Source organism: Phoca vitulina, unplaced genomic scaffold, assembly GCF_004348235.1.
Source record: "Phoca vitulina isolate PV1807 unplaced genomic scaffold, GSC_HSeal_1.0 scaffold12, whole genome shotgun sequence".
In the NCBI taxonomy this organism is placed as follows: Eukaryota; Metazoa; Chordata; class Mammalia; order Carnivora; family Phocidae; genus Phoca; species Phoca vitulina.
In genome coordinates, this window is record NW_022589715.1 from 45,776,953 (window position 1) to 45,795,174 (window position 18,222).

Sequence of the window (18,222 nt, forward strand, 5' to 3'; positions counted from 1 at the left end):
CTGGGTGGGCTAGAATTGTTAATAACATTCATAGAAAAATAGGATTTGAACTGATCTTTAAGGGGAGCTGAGATCTGAGAAGGTGAGTGTGGGGAAGGGCAGGACAGGGTACACATGAGCAAAGGTTTTGGGTTGGGAGCATGCTGGGGCCAGTGAGAAGATTGGCCTGGCTGGAATAGAGTGTTGGGGATATGTGGGAGAGGAAAAGATGTTGGGTTTCCTTAAATACCAGGCCAAGGAGTTTGAATCTTATATACCTGAGGGTACTGGGGAATCACAGATGGTTCTTGAGCAGGAGAGGAACTTGATTAATATACAGTGATATATAAGGATAAATCTAGCCCAACCCAGGCAGAAATTATTCGGAGATGAGAGTCTAGAGGCATCCAGCCTGGCATCCATGGCTTTAACCCAGCATGAGGGGATGCGGCATGGGTGAGGGGAACTGACTAATCTTAGGAAGAATCCACACGTGTCCTTCTGGGCTCCAGACTTACCCTACCTTATGCTACTTCTTGGCTTTTGGCACCAACAGCACCGATCTGGCTATTTCTCATCTGTGGGTGTTTTCCTGGAAAAACTTAGAGTAGTGTCCAAGAAAATGATTCAGGGGACATATGCAGATCTGAGATGATAAGTCCACGTCAGGTAGGACGTGCACAAAGCTGAGTATGAGGAAGGAGCTGGCTTTCTGCAGGACAGGCTCAGCCCTACTTCTGTGGATGTCAGTGCCAGGCCTGGGTCGGGCCTGAAGCTCCACAGCACTTGGATGGCAGGCGTGCAGGATGGCAGCCAGAAAAGCTCATCAATCCCCAAGCAGCAGTAGCATGTACTTTCTGGCAGGGAAAGTGGGCAGGTGCTGATACTACAAGTTCATCACCACCTCCCCATCCCCAGCAAGTGGCCCCAGGTGGGGGTCCTTGCTCTATCAGTCAACCAGAATAATTCTTGTTACAGGTGTGGAGCTCACCTAGTAGGCGACCGTTCTACGCTGAGATGTGGGAGCGCATATACCCTGCAAAGACCTGGACCCTGAAAGGGACACAACTGCTGAGGGCAGTCAAAGATCTAAACAGATGGACAGATATCCTGTGCTCATGGCTCATAAGACTCAATGCTGTGAAGATGTCAATTCTCCCCAAATTGTTCCACAGAGTCAATGAAATCCCAATCAAAATCCTGGGAGGCTCTTTTGTAGAAATTGACAAGCTGATTCTAAAATTTACATGGACTAATCAAAACAACTTTGAAAAAGAAGAACAAAGCCGAAGGAACACTGCCTGACTTCAAGTTTATTATAAAGTTAGTCAAGACGGGTTGTTATTGGCATAAAGACAGACAAATAGATCAATGGCAGAGAATAGAGAGTCCAGAAATAGACCCATACATCTATGCACAAGTGAGTTTCAACAAAGGTGCAGAGGCATCGCGGAGGAAAAAGAATAGTCTTTTCATCAAACGGTGCTGGAACGACTGGAGATCCAAATGCAAAAGAATGAACTTCAATTCATGCCTCTCGCTATATGAAAAAACGGCCTCAAAATGAATCATAGACTTAAATGTAAAGCCTACAACTATAAAACTTGTAGAAGAAAACAGAAGGAAAGCTTTGTGGCCTTGGGTTAGGCAAGGTTTTCTTTGCTATGACACTGGAAGCATGAAAGAAACTGATGAATTGGACTTCATCAAAATGAAGAATTTCTGCTGTTTGTGGGGCACCTGGCTGGCTCAGTTGGTAGAGCATGTGGCTCTTGATCTTGGAGTTGTGAGTTCGAACCCCATGTTGGGTGTAGAGATCGCTTAAAAATAAAGTCTTAAAAAAAAAAAATGTCTGCTGTTTGAAAGACACTGTAAAGAGAACGAGAAGATCAGGGTATCTGGGTGGCTCAGTCGGTTAAGCGTCTGCCTTTGGTTCAGGTCATGATCCCAGGGTCCTCTGGGGAGCCTGCTTCTCCCTCTCCCTCTGCCCCTCCCCGTGCTTGTGCTCTCTCTCTCTCTCTCTCTCTCAAATAAATAAATAAAATCTTTTTTTAAAAGGAGAGAATGAAAAGATAAGCCACAGATTAGGTGAAAATATTTGCAAATCACGTGTCGGATAAAAGACTTGTATCTGGTATATAACATGAACTCGCAAAACTCAAGAAAACTAGCAACCCAATTTTTTTAAAAATTGGCAAAGACTTGAACAGACACTTACTTCTCCAAAGAAGATACAGGGCAAATAAACACGCAAAAAGATGCTTAGCATCACTGGTCATTGAGAAATGCAGATTAAAATCATGACGAGGGACACCATTACACACCTATAGCGGCTAAAATTAAGAAGCTGGAACTCTCATACTGCTGGTAGAAGTAGACATGGAGCAATCACATCAGAAAACAATTTGTTAGTTTCTGGTAAGTTAGACATACATCTACCATAGGATTCCACCTTTCCACTCTTGGCATTTACTCGAGAAACCAAAGCATATGTCCATTCAAAGACTTGTACACAAATGTTCATTGGAGCTTTATTTGTAATAATTCCAAACTACAAACACTCCAAATGTCCACCAACTGGGGAATGGGTAAACAAATTGTCATACATATGTATAATGGACCACTACTCAGCAATAAAAATGAACTATCAATACAACCAACAATATAGACAAGCCTCAAAATAATTACGCCAAGTGAAAGAAGCCACACTAAAAAGAGCACATACTGTTTCATTCTAGAAAATGCAACTAGGGGTACCTGACTGGCTCCGGTCAGTAGAGCAAGTGACTCTTAATCTCAAGATCATGAGTTTAAGCCCCATGTTGGGTAAAGAGTTTACTTGAAAAGAAAAGAAAAATGCAGCCGATCTGTAGTTTGATCAGTGGTTGCCCGGGGGTAGGTACAGAAGGAGGGGCAGGAGGGGGGATTACGAAGGGACACACGAGGAAACTTACGGGGATGATGTTCACTATCTTGTGGTGATATTTTCATGGATATATGCACATGTAAGAACTCATGAAGCTGCACACTCTATATGTGTACAGTTTGTTGTTTGTAAATTATACTTTGATAAACCATTTGGGAGAAAAAACTTCTCTGCATTTCATGTGGAGTAAGAGCCAAAGTTCTTACCGTGGCAAAGCTGCATGGCTGGCGGCCCTTTATGCCATTATTCACAGTGCTCCGAGAACAGGGCCTGGAACAAAGGAAGAGCTATAGAAGTATTTGTCAAATGACTGCCTGGAAGGCCCACGATTAATCTAAGTTGTTTAATAATTGTTGTTAAGAACAACTTGAGGGTCCTCAAATGATAACCATTAAGTTACCATATAACCCAGCAATTTCATACCTAGATATATTCCCAAGAGAAATGAAAACACCTGTCCATAAAAACAATCGTTCATAATTGCCAAAAGGTAGAATAACCCAAATGTCCAAGCAATAAATAAGACATGGTATATCCATACCATGGAATGTTATTTGGCCAGAAAAAAGAACCACATATCACAAGATGAATGAACCTTGAAAATATTACTCTAAGTGAAAGCAGCCAGTCACAAAAGAGCATGTATTAAATGACTCCATTTATATGAAAAGTCCAGATTAGGCAAATCTATGGAGATAGAAAGTAGAGTTGCTTCTTGGGTGTTGATTGGGCAATGGCAGGGGATAACTAAAGGGTTCAGGGTTTCTTTTTTTTTTTTTTTTAAGATTTTATTTATTTATTTGAGAGAGAGAATGAGATAGAGCATGAGAGGGGGGAGGGTCAGAGGGAGAAGCAGACTCCCTGCTGAGCAGGGAGCCCAATGCGGGACTCGATCCTGGGACTCCAGGATCATGACCTGAGCCGAAGGCAGTCGCTTAACCAACTGAGCCACCCAGGCGCCCCAGGGTTCAGGGTTTCTTTTGGGGGTGATGAAAATGTTCTATTGTGGTTATGGTTGTATCTATGTGTGAATATACTAAAACCACTGAACCATACATTTAAATGGGTGAGTTGTATGGTATAATGATTTTGGCTCAATAAAGCTGTTTAAAAATAAAGAACACAGGGGGTGCCTGGTTGGCTCAGTCGTTAAGCGTCTGCCTTCGGCTCAGGTCATGGTCCCAGGGTCCTGGGATCAAGCCCCGCATCGGGCTCCCTGCTCAGCGGGAAGTCTGCTTCTCCCTCTCCCCCCTGCTTGTGTTCCCTCCCTCGTTGTGTCTCTCTCTGTCAAATAAATAAATAAAATCTTAAAAAAAAAAAATAAAGAACACAGTATCAGGGGAAGGCACAGCTCTCGCTCAGAGTTTGAGTGGAGAGTGGTAAGCCCTTGTTACCATCGGTTCACCGGCATGGTTAGGACCCTATCAAGTGCTCCCTGAGAACAGATGTGGCCCAATATGCCCAGCGGTGAAGAGGCTAAGGGCCCAGAGAGGGCACTGGATCTGCTCAGACCACATTGACAGTGAGCCCTGAATAGAGGTAGAGCTCTTTCTCTTGGGACAAGCAAATGAAAGCACGTCGCTTGCAGCCCTACAGCCCACAGCTGGGACTCTCTCTGCTGCCTTGAGCTGTACTGAGCTACATGACGTCCCCCAATTGCCTCACAATGATAATACCTTCTATTTATACCAAACACCTCTCCTCCCAGGAGAGCACTGTGTTTTCCCAACATTGAATCATTAAGCCAGCCAGACTGAATTGAATTAAAATTCACAGCAGCCACTCACAACAAGCCTCCCCCCTTCCCCTTCCTGTCCACTCCTCCATGCACTGCTGTGATGCTCACAGCAGAACAGGCAAGTCAAGAACATCAGTCTTCTACATACCTGCCCCACTTGAGGGACCTCTCCCCTGATCCTGCTCCACACCAGGGGTGGGGGTGGGAGCTGTGTCACTCCAGGGCCCTTCTATCATGGGAAAAATAAAATGTGGGAGGGACAGGTCTTCAAGTGTAACATTGCCCTTTCCATAAACATTTAAGTCATCAAAACTCAAAGGTGAGAACCGCTAGTGATGAGATTTCAGGCAACAAAGAGAAATATATTGAGGGTGGCACTGGAATTTTTTCTAATTCGTAAGTTATACCACATAGGCTGCTGTCTATTTTGCCTAGGCGAAAGCTCAACACAGACTCCTGGTCATCATGGTCAGAGGGTTCTCCCCTGGGTTGAGCCTCTTGGCTCACTGGAGAAATGAGAAGGAAGGGGCTCATGGGCTCTGCGAGCCCTTTCCCCTTAGTACAGATCCAACTGGCCTTGGGCAGTCCATAGCCCTGGCCTGCGGGACAGAGAGCAGGGAGGGATCCAGGAAGGAGCCTGCATGGGTCTGACTGGATTGATGAATGGATGTCCCATATGCATCCCCACCACACACACAGCCTTACCCTCTCTGTGCCTTTATCCTGCTCTGCTAGTTGGCACAGTCCCTGGGGGCCACAAAGAAAAAGATAATGCTAGGGGCAGGGGTCTCCTACATGCGTGCCCACTCCTGACACTGCCACCCACAGTCAGTCACTCCATCAAGAGCGAGTCCTTCCTATAGGCACGTGTGCCTACCTTGGGCCACCTTCTGTGGGCAAAAGCACATCCCCCTACCCTGCCTGGGCAGATGCAGAGGGCTGGTTAGGTGAGAGCCCAAGAGTGCCTCCCTGGGCAGGGTGGGGCCATATGGCACAAAATCCTCAGGGGATGCAGTCCCAATTAATAGTTTTTACCACAGAGTCTGGGATCTCAGGGTGGGGAACAGCTTAGGGGTCATTTAGTCATCCCCCTGCCCCCACCCCCCCATCCATCTCCTGCATCCCCTTGTGAACATCAATAGTACTAAAAGAGCAAGAGCTCCAGTGCCCACCTTCTCCACCATGGCCTTGCCCACACCTTCCGTCCTTCATTACTAAGGCCTCTTGGTGCTACCTGTGGTCAAGGGCACTTACCCCATCAGTAGCCTCGGTAACGTCTGTTCCTTGAGAGGACATCAAGGGATAGGGCAATGGAGCCCCAGGGATCACATAAAACCCATCTTTCAATAAGGCAATTTACTGGCCCTTTGAAAATCAGGGGTCTGTGGCATGAATAGAACATTCCCCAAACCACACATGCCTCCCCTCCCATAGAGACAGAGGGTGTCTGAGCATTGGTTTCTATTATGTCATATTCAAAAGACCAGTTCAAGAGCATTAGATTTTCTATACAGAAACTTAGAAATATTTAGGAATTGAGAATCATTATGAAACTGCAATTAGAGGGGCTCCTGGGTGGCTCAGTCAGTTGGGTATCTGCCTTCGGCTTGGGTTGTGGTCCCAAGGTCCTGGGATCGAGTCCCTCGTCGGGCTCCCTGCTCAGTGGAGAGCCTGCTTCTCTCTCTCCTCCCTGCTCGTGTTCTGTCTCACTACTCTTTCTCTCTCTTTCTCTCTCAAATAAATAAATAAAATCTTAAAAAAAACCCAAACAACTGCAATTAGAAAACTGTCACTTATAACTGTTGGATTTATAAGAGATGGGTAATAAAAATAACAATAGCAATAGAAATAATACACTTTACTCTATCATAGCATTTTGGGTGTGTCAAATACACTTATATATGTTGTAAAACAGAGGGAACATTTGATTAGAATAATAGAATATTAGAGAGAGGCATTCTCAGGTGGCTACTTAGTATGTGTGGGCCAGGTTCCATGACAGCTGTTTGCATGTGTATGAAAGACAGACACACAGACAGGCACCTCAAATGCTGCTCAGCCCCCCAAGGCCCCTGGCAATGAGCACCTGGGGGCACCCAGCTGTGCCACTGCTGAGATAGAAGAACTTGACAACTGAGTTGAGCCTTTAGACAGGGAGCCACCTCCCCATGCAGCCCCCGGAAGTCACAACATTACTAGGGGCCAGCTGTGAGGGGCACATCTCATCATGCACCTGCCGGGCAGCTGCTGTTTGCAGAGTAGCAGCTGCAGGAACGCGCCGGTGCTGGTAATGAATGCCCTCCGTAGACGGGGCTCAGCTCCCACACACGATGGCCAGTCAAAACCAGCATGCACACACCAAGAGCGGGAACGGGGGGCCAGACTGGGTGGTTTGGATTATTGCTGTGCCTCTGGCCAGTTGCAAAATCCTAGACTTTTTTAAAAAAGATTTATTTATTTATTTGAGAGAAAAAGAGAGAGAGCACAAGCAGGGGGAGGGGCAGAGGCAGAGGGAGAAGCAGACTCCCCACTGAGCTGGGAGCCTGATGCAGGGCTTGATCCCAGGACCTGGAGATCAAGACCTGAGCTGAAGGCAGATGCTTAACCAACTGAGCCACCCAGGTGCCCCCAAATCCTAGACTTTCATGAAGATTCAGAGAAGGAAAGTTTGGGAGCAAAGTGGGGTGGGAGGCAGCCAGCCCCAAGATGGTCAGTGTGATCATCGGCCCCTCTCATTTGACACTTGAGAAACTGAGGCCCAGAGAGAGGAAGGGACTTACTTAAGGTCACATAGTGGGTAGGCAGCAGATAAAGCACAATTGTCCTGGCCCTGGCTTGACTCTCTCCATAGTCACCTGGGTTGTCGTTCCCACACCTTATGAGGGATAGACCCAAAGGCCTGGGTCTATGGAGAGAGAGACCATTCTACAGCCTCGACCCTCCTTGAAATTCAGCCTAAATTAGCCTGCCACCTCTCAGCACTGCTCTGGGGGAGGCCACCCAGGAGGAAAGTATGAATAGACAGACTGAGGGACATTGTCCAGAAGTGCCTCTCCCAGCAGCTGAAGAGAGAGGCTGTTCTGGGACATGGCTCCTCAGGGGTCTTAGGGATGTGGCTCCTCAGCTGTGATCACTCCTGGGTGTCAGTTTGCACCGTCGGAGTCACCAGCCCAAGAACAATTCCAGACCAGTGAGGACCATGCTCCTGGGGGCCCTGGGAACAGTAAAGGGCACAGCCTTGGCATCTCACCTCTCCTTGAGTCACACAGGACAATAAAAAGGGGATTTGTGTTCAGCTGCTGTGGAAAAAGAATCTGGCAATTCCTCAAAAAAGGTAGACAAAGAATTAATGTATGACCCAACAATTCCACTCCCAGGCACATACCCAAAAGAATTGAAAACAGGTGTTCAAACACTTGAACAAGTACATGAATGTTCCTAGTGGCACTACTCACAATAGTCAAAAGGTGGAAACAACCCAAATGTTCATCAACAAGTGAATAGATAAACAAAATGTGGTACATCCATACAACAGTATATTATTCAGCCTTACAAAGGAATGAAGCACTGACATATGCTAGTGTCAATGTACCCCAAAAGCATGATGCTAAGTAAGAGAAGCCAGTCACAAAAGGTCAGGCATTGTATGAGTCCATTTATATGGAATATACAGAATAGGTAAATCCATAGAAATAGAAAGTTGATTAGTAGTTGCCCCCTTGGCAGGCTTGGCCACATGCTAGCTTCTGGACCCTCCACTCAGACACTGTCCCTAAAGTTAGTGATCCCCATTGAATGAGAGCTTCACTTTCTCCAAAGGACCTGTTAAAAGTCCCAGGTTTAAGTCTCATTTGCCTGAGCCAACCCCATGGCAGGTGGATGGAGTGCACCACTTGGATAGGCTGGATCTTGCCATCCCTATGGTGGGGATAGGGTAGGAGTGGGGGTGAGCTGCATAGGACCTGCCCAACCCAAACCAGAAGACTGAGAAGGGGAGGGAGTCTGGATGGGCAAAAACAACAATATCTACTCCAGGACCACAAAGAGAGTGACTTCTCATGTCCTTCTCTTTCCTGCTCCCCCTCTCCTCCTGCTGAGACATTTTTGGAGGACATAGCATGAGGGGAATGATTTCTATGTATGTGGACCTGACTACAGGTCTTGAGTTCTTTGGCAGTCCTAACTTTTAGTCATCTGTCCCAATATCACATTTGGATCAGACCATGTGTCCTGACTCTAGATTAGAAAACATGGTTAGCGGCCCTCACAGCCCCACTGACTACGTGGGCTTTCCCCTAATCACTTCTTTGACCACCAGTCTTTCCTCTACCAGGAAGTAGCTGACCCTCTGGAGTTTTATTTCAGTGATGAATAGTGGATTTGGGTCCAGGAACATAGAGCTAGTAAAAGAGAGAAACGAACAGTGCCTTTTTCCCTGTCCTTTCCCTCCCTGAGGCTGCCATTTTTCTCACACAGGATTCAAGTCCTCCTCTCCTGGACCTCCTTCTGCAACCTGTGGCCCAACCCAAGATCTTCCTTGCTCCGTCTCTCTCGTGCACACAGTTAGAACCACGAGGGCCCCCATTATATACTCGGTGATGATTAACTAAGGAATATATGCAACAGAAGGCATTCATTCCAGGCGGCTTCCATCTTCCAGGGCAGGGAATGACCCACCTCAGGGACTTCACCCCTGTTCCCACTCAGGTCCTATGCCTGGATGAAGGAATACTGCAGGCACTGAGCTCCTCCAGAAGTAAGGGGGTGGGAGTAGGCCAGAAGCAGGGAGAATGTGCGAACTAGGCCCTTTGTCCCGGCCCAAGTCAGGCAAGCATCCAACTCATATTCAGAATCCGCTGAGTCTCTACAAAGCTCTTTTTAAAGAACCAGTGCTGACCCGTATTCCAGCGAAGTAAGGAAGCCACTGCCTACTGACGTGAAAATTTAATTAACCATCTCTGTCTAGCTCCTTGTCTAAGAAACAGGACCCTCCTCTCAAGAGGACAAGGGAGATGATTTGCAGTCTTTCTGAAATGTGGAAGGAATCCAGTGTGCTGGAGGAAAGGACAGGAGGTGAATGAAGAATATAGTTGTGGAGAGTGCCTGGTAGGATGGAGAGGCTGGGAGCTAGAAAACAAGGCTGACCTCCCTGCCCTCCCTGCCTTCGCTCTGCTCTGCGCCCACGTAGCTTCACCATGCTCCCCACTGGCTCCTAACCCTTTAACCAACCCACCTGGTCAGTTCACAAACATATAAAAACAGTCCTTACAGACTGTTCCCTCTCGGGGGGAAAAAGGCAAACCGTACAACAGAAAGCCTTTTACAATCACAAATTCACCTCTTGTGGCATCCTATTAACGCAGATCTACCTCGGTGAGCTATGTCCTCCATCCTGAACATTTCAGTCAAAATTGCATGTTTGCACTGATTGCCTGCCCCACTAACCCCACAGCCCTGTGGACTCTATTTGTTGGATGGACTCTGGAACCAGGCTGCCTGGGTTCAAATTCCAGCTCTGCCATTTGCTAGTTGTATAACGTTGGGCAAATAAGCTAACCTCTGTGCCTCGATTTTATCATCTGTAAAATGGGGACAATAGTAATACCTACTTTATAGGGTTGTTGTGAGGACTAAAAGTATTAACCTATCTAAAGCATTTAGAATAATGCTTGCAACATAGTATGTGCCAAGAAAATGTTAATTTATAACAAATTACTACTGAAAAAGAGGTGGAGAATGGGTTTGAATAGGAACCAGCAGTCTCATTGAGAAGGCAAACCGAAACATTTACTGATATTTTAATGGGGAAGGAAAGAGTGATGAAAAAAGATAAGGGAGAGGGAAGAGGGGGAACCTAAAAAATTGAGGAAGACCTGCCAGTGTGGACACAATGTCAACAAACGATATTCTCTCCATAGACAGACAGAGGTATAGATACAGATACGAAAGTTACATAAGCTCCATGATCATTAATCAACCCAGGTACTGGGGCAGTTGTTCTTGGCACATAGTAGGTGCTCAACAAATATATTTGAATTAAAATATTGGGGGGGAGAAATAATTGAAAAAATTGTTAACAACCTATAATGTAAAATATCCCATCATTTTAGCAAAATTAAATATGTGTAGATAGAGAGATAGATAGACAGACAGACAGACAGATAGAGCCAGTCAACCAGGCAGAGGAATCATTAAAGTAATTAATAACAGGGGCACCTGGCTGGCTCAGTTGATAGAGCATGTGACTCTGGAACTCAGGGTCATGAGTTTGAGCTCCACGTTGGGTGTAGAGCTTACTTTTAAAAAAAGAAAAAAAGGAAAAAATGATTAACAACAGTAATTCTCTCAGGATAATGGGACGGAATTTGGGGTGATTTTTGTTTTCTTCTTTTTTGCTTTATCAAATTTTTCTTTTTTTTAAGATTTTATTTATTTATTTGTCAGAGAGAGAGATAGAGCACAAGCAGGGGGGAGCAGCAGGTAGAGGGAGAAGCAGGCTCCCCACTGAGCAGGGAGCCCTGTGTGGGACTCGATCCCAGGACCCTGGGATCATGACCTGAACTGAAAGCAGACGCTTAACCTCCTGAGCCACCCAGGCGTCCCTTGAATTTTTCAATTATTCTATGTTAATTACACAGTATTTATACAAGTCTTTTTTTTTTTTTTTTTTAAACCAACAGTCTTTTATTCCCAAACTCACTCGGGGTTAACTCTTTCCCTGGCTAACACATCAACAGCATCTCTAATAGGATCTAGGATAAAGGTGCAGACCTAACAAAAATTGTCTCCCCAACAAAGGATTACTATATATATACATATATATACATATATATATACATCTGCGTAAGTATTTTTAAAACAGCAAAATTCACCAGTGTTGCAGGAAAAAAAAATCCCCATGTGATTTCAGTCCATAAAAAACAGCCTTTGGCAGTCTGCTGTGTTAAAAATTCCAACTCAGGATACACCTAGGAGAAAAGCATTTCCTCGCTTAAAAAAAATAAAATTAAAAAAATGTCCCTTTCTCTTTCTTCCAGTCCAACTTCTACTGTTCATTCCTAGGAACACCCACAGGATAACTGTAAAAACAAACTCCAGCTCACTTCCCTCTGCCTGTCTGTGAAGGCTCACACAGAGGATCAGTCCTCAGGAATTTTCATCCCTAAATTTCTGGGCACTTGCAAACTGTCCTCCTGTTTCCTTCAAGGAGGGGCCTGAGGGCTCGGGGAAGGATCTAGGGAGCAGTGTACTTGGCCAAGAACTGGAATGCCAGGTGGGGCAAAGAGGGGTGGCTTTCTAGATAAACACACCTGACACCTTACAACCTCAAGTCTAATCTGCCAGGTAAAAACAAGTAGCAGCTGGCTGTACCAAAGAGGTGCTTCTGTCCCCTGTCCCCTTTTACCGTAAAGGTGACAGAAGAAGTCTTAAGTGTATTTGTCCTCCACTCTCTCCCAGATACTGTGACCTCAAGTTTTAGGCCAGAGCCATGTTGCAAAGACGCCATTTGGTCCCAAGGTAGAGCCTTCGCTGCTTCTGTCTGGATCAAGTTGCCACTCCTGGCAAATACTTCGATAGCAGCTTCTAGAAACTGCCCAGAGACAGCCCTCCAGCTCAGGGTCACAGATCCTTCCAGTTGATGGGCTCCTTGCCAGACTTCTGCTGCAGCTCATTGGTTTTAGAGAAATGTCTACATCCGAAGAACCCTCTGTACCCCGACAGCCGGGAGGGCTGCGCAGCCTGGAGCACGTGGTGGCGTTTCCTATCGATGGCACTGCCTTTCTTCTGAGCTTAAGAGCCCCACAGCAAGAAGACGAGGCCACTGGAGTTCTGACTTAGCCAGGACACAACCGCATCAGTAAATTGCTCCCATCCTCTCTCCTTATGAGAATTAGCCTGATGTGCCGGACCGTGAGGACAGCGTTGAGTAAGAGAACACCTTGCTTGGCCCACCCGGATAAATGACCAGGATGAACGAAACCATCTATGTCTGTAGACAGCTCTTTATAAATGTTTTCCAGACTGGGTGGCGGTGGAACGGGTCTTCGAACACTAAAGCAGAGCCCATGGGCTTGGTTGGGTCCATGAAACGGATCCTGACCCAGGATGACAACCTTCACATGTCTTAGGGCACACATTTGGATCCACGTGAAGACTCGGTGTGGGGGTGGATAAACAGTGTAATGTTTTCTTTCTTCCGCAACAAATCCCATTAGCTTGATGAAATACGGTTTCCCGAATGCTGCGCTGAGCCTTGTCTGCCAACTCTCACCGAAACCCACGGGCACGTTGCGTGCGGCGAGTCTGAGCAGGGCAGCCTTGCTCCTCCGGATGCGGACCAACTTGGCGGGGTCAGCCGCGAGGAGGGCAGTGTGCTGGGGTCCTCCTGCCCGGCCTGGGACGTCTTGGCAGGGCTGGCCGCTGCATCTCTGTTGTGTTTAGCTGCCGCCGCTAGGCCGGTCCGTGGGTGGGCCAGCTTGGGACTGCGGGCACGTCGCTTCCCCGTGAGGCTCAGGGAGAAGAAGGAGTAGAGCATCTTCTGGCCGATCATCCCAGAGCCCAGGAGAGCAGAGGCGGGCTGCCCGGGGAACCCGTGGTATGCACCACCCCTGGTGGTCCAAAATTGGCCTATTTATACAGTCTTTAAAAACTTATGTCAAAGTCCACTTGGGACAAATCAATACACATATGGTCTTACCTACAGGACAAAAAATCTGGGTCAGATTTTAAAATAAAAGTTGAAATAGACACTTAAAAATTAAGAAGTGATTTGGCATTGGAAGAGAGGGCTCCCTCTGCCCCTCCTCGCTCCTGCTCTCTCTCTCTCTAAAATAAATTAAAAAAAAAAAAGAAGAAGACTGTACACTCTTTGCAAAGACAGATATGGAAACTGGAGCCCAGGGAGGTCTAAACACTAGAGCCTGTGGCTCTATACCTAATATGTTCCTCATTTGTCCCTCTTTTCCTCTGCAGATACAACTTGATCAACAGTCCCCTCAATGTGGTGTGTCTATGGGGAAACTAAAAGTTTGCCATAAAATTGGCTTCATGAATCCACCTATATTCGATATCTGACACTCATCCTGGAAGAAAAACACTCCCCATTGGGTTTCACAGGCCGGTTATTGCATGCACTCAAGGGGTATTAAAAGGATGACAGGCCAGCCAATGGAGTCATGGATTGTAAAAGACAGAGGAACTTTCCTCTCTGCTTGCCACAGTTCCTTAAACACAATATGCTCTTTCCTGCTTCCACACTAGCACTCAGATCCACTCTCCTGACTGGGATGTTCCCTTTCTTCCAGTCCATCTGAATTCTACCCATCCTTCAGGACCAGCCGCCATTCTGCCTGCTACCCAAAGCTGCTTCTGACTCCTGTGGTCCTCACCACAGGCTCCTTTCTCTCATCTATGATGAGTACCAAACGGTCAGCTCCTACCTGTACCTGCTGTGTCATGGTCCCTCCTGCTTCATATATGTGTATCTTGACTCCTGAGCCAGGCTTTAAGCTCTTGAAGGGACAGCAGAGCTCAGCACGTGCACACATGTGCACACACATGCACACACACACACACACTTACATCACATTGTTTTGTACTTGATAGGTTCTCAGTAAATGTCTATTCATTGATTATTTGGGAATATACCAGGAAGCAGCTGAACAATCACAGGCATTCTTTTTTTTTTTTTGACAGAGAGAGAGAGAGCGAGAGTAGGAACACAAGCAGGGGGAGTGGGAGAGGGAGAAGCAGTCTTCCCACCGAGCAGGAAGCCGGATGCAGGGCTCGATCCCAGGACCCTGGGACCATGACCTGAGCCGAAGGCAGACGCTTAAAGACTGAGCCACCCAGGCGCCCCAATCATAGGCATTCTTAACAAGTTCAATTAGGAATCTCATGTACCAACTATATACTATCTACAAGAGACTCACTTAAGATCCAAAGACACAAATAGATTGAAAGTAAATGGGTGATGGGGCACCTGAGTGGCTCAGTAGATTAAGCATCTGACCCTTGGTTTCAGCTCAGGTCCTGATCTCAGAGTACTGGGATTGAGTCCCACATCAGGCTCTGCTCTCAGTGGGGAGTCTGCTTGAGGATTTCTCTCCCTCTCCCTCTGCTCCTTCCCCCACTTGTGTACACTCTTCCTCTCAAAAAATTTTTTTTAATTTTTTTAAAAAATGAAAGTAAATGGGTGGAAAAAGACATTCTATGTAAATAGTAACAAAAAGAGAGTTGGAGTGGCTATACTCCAGACAAAATAGACTTTATTTTTTTAAAAATATTTTTAATTTAAATTCAATTAATTAACATATAATGTATTATTGGTTCCAGAGGTACAGGCCTGTGACTCCTCAGTCTTATATCACACCCAGTGCTCATTACATCACGTGCCCTCCTTAATGTCCATTATCCAGTTACCCCATCCCTCCATCCCCCCTCACCTCCAGCAACCCTCAGTTTGTTTCCTATGATTAAGAGTCTCTTGGGGCGCCTGGGTGGCTCAGGTGGTTAAGTCTCTGCCTTTGGCTCAGGTCATGATCCCAGGGTCCTGGGATCGAGCCCCGCTTCAGGCTCCCTGCTTAGCTGGGAGTCTGCTTCATCCTCTCCCTCTCCCTCTGCCAGCCACTCTGACTACTTGTGCTTTCTCTTTCTCTCTGTCAAATAAATAAATAAATAAATCTTAAAAAAAAAAAAAAAAGAGTCTCTTACGGTTCGTCTCCAGCTCTGGTTTTTGTCTTGTTTTATTTTTCCCTCTCTTCCCCTATGATCCTCCGTTTTGTTTCTTTAATTCCACATATCAGGGAGATCATATGATAATTGTCTTTCTCTGATTGACTTATCTTGCTTAGCATAATATCCTCTAGTTCCATCCACATCATTGAAAATGGCAAGATTTCATTTTTTGATGGCTGCATAATATTCTATTGTGTATATATATACCACATCTTCTTTATCCATTCATCTATTGATAGACAGTTGGGCTCTTTCCATAGTTTGGCTATTGTGGACATTGCTGCTATAAACATTGGGGTGCAGGTGCCCCTTCAGATCACTACACTTGTATCTTTGGGGTAAATACCCAATAGTGCAATTGCTGGGTTGTAGGGTAGCTCTATTTTCAACTTTTTGAGGAACCTCCATACTGTTTTCCAGAATGGCTGCACCAGCTTGCAGTCCCACCAACAGTGTAGGAGGGTTCCCCTTTCTCTGCATCCTTGCCAACATCTGTCGTTTCCTGACTTGTTAATTTTAGCCATTCTGACTGGTGTGAGGTGTTATCTCATTGTGGTTTTGATTTGTATTTCCCCGATGCCGAGTGATGTGGAGCATTTTTTCATGTGTCTTTTGGCCATTTGGATGTCTTCTTCAGACAAAAAAGACTTTAATTTTTTAAAAGATTTTATGTATTTATTTATCAGAGAGAGAGAGTGCATGTGAGTGCACAAGCAGGGGGAGCAGCAGGCTGAGGGAGAAGCAGGCTCCCTGCTGAGCAAGGAGCCCCTTGTGGGACTTAATCCCAGGATCCTGGGATCATGACCTGAGCCAAAGGCAGATACTTAATGGACTGAGACACCCAGGCATCCCAAAATAGACTTTAAATTAAAAATTGTTACAATAGACCAAAAGAGGACATTATATATTGAAAAAAAGGTAAATCTATCAAGAAGCTATAATAATTATAAACACATATGCACCAAATAACAGAGCCCCAAAACATATGAAGCAAACACTGACAGATTTGAAGGGAGAAATGAGTTTAATGATAATAATTGAAGACTTAAATACCCACTTATTTATTTATTTATTTGAGAGAGAGAGAGAGAACATGAGTGGGGGGTGCAGAGGGAGAAGGAGAAACAGACGCCCTGCTGAGCAGAGAACCCTGAGATCATGACCTGAGCCGAAGTCAGACTCTTAACTGACTGAACCACCCAGGTGCCTCTAAATACCCACATTTAATAATGGATAGAAAATCTAGACAGAGGATCAGTAAGAAAATGGAGCCTTGTTCAGTCCAAAAGGGACCCCCTCCCCCAAATGCAAATTGGAAAGAAAAGGAACATGATCGACCCTGTTACTGTAAGCACCTCTGTACCATCTGTAGCACTGCGTATCTATCACTGCTCAGACGCACTTTACCATGAGGTGCCACCTTGGGTACCAAGGATACTCTCCTCTCAGGTCACAAGCCCAGGCTCAACCAACTCTGGGTTTCAGATCCCACAGAGTGCTAGGGAGATGTGCCTATGGGACATGTGGCATTGGTTACATCCTCTGCTACCAAAGCATTTAGACACTTGTCTGAGCCTAGCTTCCAATCCGACTCCTCACCCTCAGAATAATTTCATTTCAAAGGGCCTTTCTCCCAGCTCCTGGGCTGTGGTTAGCCACTGCCCTCTGTACCCTTCCTCAACAAACCTCTTTGACCTCAAACTCAGGGAAGACAAGTCAGACATCTTTCCTTTCCATCCCAGAAGGTCCTGGGTGGAATCGGTTTGGTCCTCCTCAGCCACCAGCTCTGTAAAACATGGTGTGAGGAAATTTTTGCCAAATCACATAAAACATAAAAGGTCTTCCTTTTTCCTAATTCCAGGAGAATGAGGGGAGAAGGGTTTCTGCAATTATACAACTCAAGTGACCCTTCACATGATAGAGATGATCAGCTTCTCCAGACCCAGACTTTATTTATATCTTGTTACACAACTAATTGCAAATGAATAATAAATAATAGAGGAGTTCTGAGATCAGGAAGATGAAAGAGGTTTGGAGGCACCCAGGAAATTCTGAATTTGTTACTTGGAATGCAGAATTTTTCATGAGAATTTTACCAACAGAGATTAATTTTTAAGAGAAAGTACTTTCTGGAGCAAACTTATTTTATTCAAGTTAATTTCATAATCAATTTTCTCTTTAGTGCAGCTAAACTTTCCACAATTTTTCCTATTTTAAAGAAATGATTTGGGCGCCTGGGTGGCTCAGTTGATTAAGCAACTGCCTCCGGCTCAGGTCATGATCCTGGAGTCCCGGGATCGAGTCCCACATCGGGCTCCCTGCTCAGCTGGGGGGTCTGCTTCTCCCTCTGACCCTCTTCCCTCTCGTGCTCTCTGTCTCTCATTCTCTCTCAAATAAATAAATAAAATCTTAAAAAAAAAAAAAAAAAGAAATCATTTTCCTTGGAATCAATTCTTTTCTATTTCTATTTTTTCAATAAAGCAATTGATCAAGTAGTTGTATTTGTATTTTTAATAGATTTATTGAGATGTAATTAATATACAATTCATTAATTTAAAATATATAATTTGGTGCTTTTTAGTATATTTGCAGAACTGTGTAATCATTGCCACAATTTTGGAATATTTTTATCACCTCCAAAGAAACTTCCATACCCATTAGCGATCACTCCCATTCCTCCTCAATTCTTCAGCCCAAAGCAACCACTAAATTACTTCTATCTTTGTGGATTTTCCTACTCTGGATATTTCTTACAGATGAAATCATACAATAGGTCATCTTTTGTGACTGGCTTCTTTCACTTAGTGTGATATTTCAAGATTCATTCATGTTGTAGCATGTG

At 45.4% G+C, this 18,222-nt stretch overlaps 1 protein-coding gene and 1 pseudogene across 1 annotated transcript in view; both read right to left on the minus strand.

Annotated features, from left to right (window-relative positions):
- MSH2 (mutS homolog 2) overlaps positions 1–18,222 on the minus strand; it is a 222,312-nt gene that overhangs the window by 47,813 nt on the left and 156,277 nt on the right. The window lies entirely within an intron of this gene.
- Positions 12,122–13,194, minus strand: LOC116636319 (annotated as a pseudogene).